Genomic DNA, 6806 nt, shown 5'->3' with positions numbered 1-6806 from the left:
TCAGACAATAAGGATGTCTAAATTAAAACTGTAACATAGAAATCCTACAGGCACATGAAGCATAAGAACTCTGGAGGCATCTAGGCTACCTCCATCCAGATTTCAAAGAATGCATCAGAGACTCTCAAGGTTCAGGCAGAGAACTTCCACAAGGGCAGGACTTCCACAGATATTCCCTGCTAGGGCAATTTCTAGTGGAACTATGGGAGTGATGCCATCACAGAGGGTCTCTTCTAGGGCAATGCCCAACAGAGCCAGAGAATCATGACCACTGCAGAAAATCCCTAATGGGGCAGTGCTTAGTGGAGTTATGGGGGCAGGGTTGCTTCTGAAACTCCGGAACTATAGAGTCACCGATGTGCATGGGAGTTACCACAGCATGGGAAAGTTGTAGGCACCCAAATCTAACCCCTAGGAGCTGCTGGTTGGGCTGCTCCCAGCAAAGCCATTATGTTTGGGCTTCCTAAAGGCTTGGAGGCCCAACTAATACCTACCCAAGTATGTCCAGAAGGCAAGACATAGGGTCTAAGAAGATTTTTCTCCAGCCTAAGATTTAATGTTTTTTGCACTGTTGGATTTTGGACTTACTTGGGAGCTGTTATCCCTTTCTCCTTTCCTATTTCTTCCTTTTGGAATGAGAATGTTCATCCTGTCTTTCCTATCTTGTAATCTGGGAAGCCCACAGCTTGTTTTGTTTCACAGGCTCACAAGTGAAGGACAATTTGTCTCAGGATAAAATACACCTTTGAGTTTCTTTTTTTTTTTTTTTTTTTTTTTTTTTTTTGAGACGGAGTCTCGCTCTGTCACCCAGGCTGGAGTGCAGTGGCCGGATCTCAGCTCACTGCAAGCTCCGCCTCCCGGGTTCAACGCCATTCTCCTGCCTCAGCCTCCCGAGTAGCTGGGACTACAGGCGCCTGCCACCTCGCCCGGCTAAGTTTTTTGTATTTTTAGTAGAGACGGGGTTTCACTGTGTTAGCCAGGATGGTCTCGATCTCCTGACCTCGTGATCCGCCCGTCTCGGCCTCCCAAAGTGCTGGGATTACAGGCTTGAGCCACCGCGCCCGGCCACCTTTGAGTTTCATAACTGATTTAGATAATATTTATACGAGGCTGTGGACTTTAGACTTTTGAGTTAGTGCTAGAGAAAGTGTCAATTTTGGAAGACTAGTGGGATGTATTGACTGTATTTTGAATATAAAAAAGACACACATTTAGGGGGACAGGATAGAATGCTATGATTTAAATAGATATTTTGCTACAAAATTCATATATTGGGACCTAATATCCAATGTGATAATATTAACAGGTGGGGATTTAGGAGAAGTGATTAAGTAATAAGGTATCCATTGTTATGAGTGACACTAGTGCTTTTATAAAAGAGGTTGAAGGGAGTGGCCTATTCCTTTATTGCCCTTCCACCATGAGAGGACACATTATGTATCCCCTCTGGAAGACGCAGAATGAAGGCACAATATTAGTTGCAGAGGAAGTCCTTAAGAGACATTAAATCTGCTGGTCTCTTGATCTTAGACTTCCCAGCTCCAGAAATGTGATAAATACATTTCTATTATTTATAAATTACCCAGTTTGTGGTATTTTTTATAGCAGAAGGAATGAACTGAGACATTCAGTGTCATTCTAACAATTGTGAACACGCCAAGGAAAAGAACAACAGGGAATTAGGGACCATTATTAGAGGTGAAAGGAAGCCCGAGATGTGTGAAAAAAGAAATCCTAGGACAACAGTAGGCCTACTGAAACTCTTACAAATTGGAGTAGGAAGACAGAAGTTTCTTCAAGGGATATTTATTGTGGGAAGAAATGAACATGAAGAGACAGGAGATGTATTTGATTGTTTTGAGATGATGTTTACACGATGTGTGGCAGACAATTGGCATTACTGAGGAGAGTGCTCAGAGAACGCTAAGCAAATGAACTAAAAATGCATTTTATTAGGAAAAACGAATTATTAGCAAAAAAGAAATGTTGTCCACATTTTTTCTTTCTTTTCTTTTTTCTTTTTTGTCTTTTTCTTTCTTTCTTTCTTTTTTGTTGAGACAAAGTCTCGCTCTGTCACCCAGGCTAGAGTGCAGTTGCACAATCTCAGCTCACTGTGACCACCGTCTCCCAGATTCAAGTAATTTTCATGCCTCAGCCTTCTGAGTAGCTGGGATTACAGGAATGTGCCATCAGGCCTGGCTAACTTTTGTATTTTTCTGTAGAAACAAGGTTTTGCCATGTTGGCCAGACTGGTCTCGAACTCCTGACCTCAAGTGATCCGCCTGCCTCAGCCTCCCAAACTGCTAGGATTACAGGCGTGTGCCACCACACCCAGCCCTAATTTTCTCCATGTCTCATTGTAGCAAAAATATTGTAAACAATTAGTACAAATTTAAATACAAACAAATATATATTTATATTGGAAATATGAGAGAATAAGTATGTTTGCGTGTGTGTAGATGAGTACTATGGTTTGAATGCAACTGTCCCTCCAAAATTCAAACGTTGGAATTTAAACTCCAAGGTGATGGTATTACAATGTGGGGTCTTTTGGAAAATGATTAAGTCACATGGGCTCTGCCCTTGTTAATGGGATTAATGCACTTAAAAAAGAGGCTTCAAATATTTGCTTAGCACTTTTGCTACTTTTGCTCTTGACCATGTGAGGACATAGTTTGAATGCTCTCTGGATGATGCAGCAAAGAGGCATTATCTTGGAAGCAGAGAGCTGCCTCACCAGACACCAAAACTGCTGGCACTTTAATCTTGGACTTTCTGGCATCAAGAATTATAAGAAATATATTTGTATTCTTTATTAATTATCCAGTATTAGGTATTTTCTTACTGTAGCACAAACGGACTAAGACAGTGGGAAAAGGGGTACCATAAGAATTCAAACATTATGTTAATTAACTGTAAATAAATGACAAAACTTGAGAATGATTAAACAATGATTATTGTGACATTGTGTTTTTCTAAGTGTTATAGAAGCGTCAAATCACTGAATCCTCAAATAAACCTGTGCTGTATTCTTGTCTCCATTTTACAGAAAAGGAAACAGAGACACAAAAGGAATAAACAAGTAAGAATTTATCCACTACCTGTTACTATCTCCTCTTGTCCTAAAAGTGAATAATGAAGAGGGGTATAAGGATATGTTTTGGGCACATAACAAAATATGCTTAAATAGTGGACTGTGGTTGTTTCTAGGGAGTGACATTTCAGTGTAGGCAGTAGTGAGGCATGGGGCTGCTCTTTCTCATTATAATTCTGTAGGACTGTTTGATTTTCTAAATAATGTACATTATAATGTTAAAATAATAATAATTTAATTGGACAAAATAAAAGTATGCATGGTCTATATATTGTAGGCACTCCTCTGTGGTGTTTGAGCATCTTCAGAATTTCCACTCAATTGTGACTACTTGATGCTTTGTATAATATGTCCATGAAAAGGCAACCTAATTCTGAAATGCTTTTTAGCAAATGTGAATCTCTTACTTTATTGTTCTTTTTACTTTAGTCATATGTTGATGATACCTTTTTTACACTTGGTAGGCAGGGAGGGAGAACTATTGTCAGAAAACGTGTTATAACTACCATTGAAAAAAGTCACATTGTATTACATTTTTCTGTACATTGACAAAATCTATTTAATAGAATCATTAGGCAGTGATGTCATAAAAATGGGAGTTGATTCCATGGTAGAAGTGACCTGACTTCCTCCCACAAAGGGAGTCAAGTCATCTCTATCAATGAGGCTCATTTTGCAGGTGCTGAATTTGTACCCAATGTTCCCAGTTATGTCTGAACCAATCAGGGTCCTTGTGAAAGAAGCAGCTGATCAAATTGCATATTCAGTGCTGTACAGTATTGGAAATGGATGAGTCTTTGATAAAAACCAGCCTACAATTCTTTTGCTGATGTGTATCACCCCTATGATTAGTGTCCTGGATGGTGTCCTAATGAAACTGCAAGACTGTGCTCTTTCCCTTTGGAAAGATGTCATTGCAGCTGACAAAGAAGAGCTGGTCTTCAAAGACTTGGATGTGACAATTCTTGTGGTCTCCGTGCCAAGAAGGGAAGGCATGGAGAAGAAAGATTTACTTAAAGCACATGTGAATATCTTCAAATGCCAAGATGCAGCCTTGAAGAAATATACCAAGATGTTAGTTAAATTTATCATAATGGAAAATCCAGTTAATACCAACTGCCTGATTTTCTTCATGTCAGCTCCATCTATCCCCAAGGAGAACTTCAGTTGATTGATTCATTTGAATCACAACCGAGATGAAGCTCAAATCACTCTTAAACTTTGTGTGACTGCTGCAAATGTAAAGAATGTCATTATCTAGAGGGACAATTCCTCAATTCAGTATCCATATGTCAACCATGCCAAGGAGAAATCGCAAGAAAAGGAAATTAGTGTTTATGAAGCTCTGAAAGATGACAGTTGGCTCAGGGAGAATTCATCATGCCTGCAGCAGCATGATGCTGCTGTCATCAAAGCTTGAATACTATCCAGTGCAATGTCTACCATGAAAGCTATCTCTGACTGTCAGAGATATTTGGTTTGAAATACCAGAGGGTGAGTTTGTGTCCCTGGGTGTTACCTCTAATGGTAGCTCTTATGGTATTCCTGATGATCTGCTGCTCTGCTGTGATAATCAAGAATGAGACCTGGAAGTTTAAGTTCTCCCTATTAATGATTTCTCATGTAAGGAGATGGATCTTACTGCAAAGGAACTACTTCTGAAGTATTGGACAATAAACTAGTTTTGAAGTTCTTTTCTTTGTCTGACTAGAAAATCATTTTGATGTTACTAAATGTGCCAAAGCTCAAGAATCTAAATAGCATCTCTGACTCTGGTACCAAATAATAATAATGCTATACTTAAATTACATGTAAAGAAAACATATCAAAGAGTATGTGCTTCTTTGTACATATTTGTAAATGACAATTTATTATCATGTTGTTACTGCTGCATTTTAAATAAATATATACTCAAATGAAAAATAATAAAATATACTAAAACTATTGGAAAGAGTTTATAAAATGTATTAAGAAGAAACGTTTGCAATTGTCTGCAGTGTACTATATGTTCAAGCAAAAGCAACATCTTTTGGGAATGTCTCTAACCTTAAGGGAGGCTGCCTAGAATTGAGAAAAGAGAAAGAAAAAGAAAGGCATCTTTAGACTGAGGAGATGGGAAAGCCCTAGGCATCAGCTGTGCTTCAATTCAAGCCTGGAGAAAAATTAGTTCAGATTGGAGCAACAAATTAAGGTCTCAAAGAGACTTTTCAAAAGAAAATAGATCATAGCTCATCTCATATACTTGAAAGTATTGCAATTCATTTTAGTACACTCAAGGGCTTGGGGATAAACTTATGGTAGGTACATAGAAAATATAGCAATTAAATATTAAGACAATTATTAACTTCAGGGAAAAAGGCAAGATCACATATTAAGGTAAAATGTGAATATTTATTTCACAGGAATCAATCAGGACTTTTCATGGCTTAACGTCACCCCAGGTGCCCAAGGAACTGAGCACCCAGGCTTCTTGCTGTTTTGCCCAGATGTGTGGGAAGAGAGAAACAGGGATATGTGAGACCTGAAAGATGTCAGTTATCAAACATCAAAAATAAAGTCAGACTCTTTAAAAAAATTTACTCATAATGCTTGACTGACAATTAAAATATGCTGTATTTTATCTAAGATAATGTGACCTTGTTTCAGTTAGACATTGTGGTACTCTGTGAGGCCTGGAGCCTGAGGTCTGTAAAGACAGTGAAAGGTTTATTGAACACCTATTTCAAGAGTAAAGGGAAAGACATCTTTCCCTTTACACAATGAACAATGCCATCCTTGTTCATTATCCATGATGTCTGGAAAATTTTTAATTATGTCAATAGCTCTAGGGATACAGGTGGATTTTATTTATGTGGATAAATTATATAATGGTGAATTCTGAGATTCTAGTGTACCCATCACCTGTGTAGTGTGCATTGTACCTAATGTGTAGTTTTATATCCTGGCTCTCCTACATTCTCCCTTTTGATATTCTAGAGTCCATTGTATCACTCTGTGTGCTTTGCACATTCATAGGTTAGCTCCCTCTTTTAAGTGATGCTAAAGCAAACTAAATATGGCCTAAGAGGGACCATATTTAGTACTTCTATATTTGAGTCCTTGTGGACAAACCATAACCTAACTTAATAGGTAGACAAGATTGAAAACTTAACTTAGGAGTATGTGTCTCTAACAAAAGCTGAGTCTTGGCCAATCCCAGCAGCCATACTTCAACCACTCATACAATGCTGAATGTTTAAACTGTGTCCAAATAAGGCAAACACCAACCTGTAACCAATCCAGCTGTTTCTGGACCTCATTTCTGATTTCCGTACGTCACTTTCCTTTTGTTTTTTGTCTATAAATTTGTTGTGACCATGAGGCATCCCTGGAATCTCTCTGAATCTACTGTGACCCTGGAAGGTGCCCAATTTATGAATCTTTTCTTTTTTCTAGTTCAATTAAACTCTGTTACAGTTAATTTGTCAGAAGTTTCCTTTTAGCAGATCTGGTATCAGAAGTTGGATTTGAAGAAAACTGTGTGGACCCCAGGAACACCAGTCGACCAGGTGAGGTGACTGTGGAACCAGTTGTGCTCACTGCTCTCTTGGTTGTAACTGAAGGTCGTGGGTGAGCTTTCTCTCAGATTTGGAGCTTCGCTAACATGTGTTGTGAGCTCTCTGAGTTTATTTGAGCAATATTTAGACTGGACTGCATCCAGGATCAAATTGGA

At 38.6% G+C, this 6806-nt stretch overlaps 1 pseudogene; it reads left to right on the top strand.

The window, feature by feature from the left end:
• The first annotated feature begins 3803 nt into the window (after positions 1-3803).
• Positions 3804-4855, top strand: LOC112616199 (annotated as a pseudogene).
• Positions 4856-6806: the final 1951 nt, after the last annotated feature.

Source organism: Theropithecus gelada, chromosome X, assembly GCF_003255815.1.
Source record: "Theropithecus gelada isolate Dixy chromosome X, Tgel_1.0, whole genome shotgun sequence".
In the NCBI taxonomy this organism is placed as follows: domain Eukaryota; kingdom Metazoa; phylum Chordata; class Mammalia; order Primates; family Cercopithecidae; genus Theropithecus; species Theropithecus gelada.
Note: the sequence above shows the minus strand (reverse complement) of the source record. Positions and strands in the feature narration are given on the sequence as shown.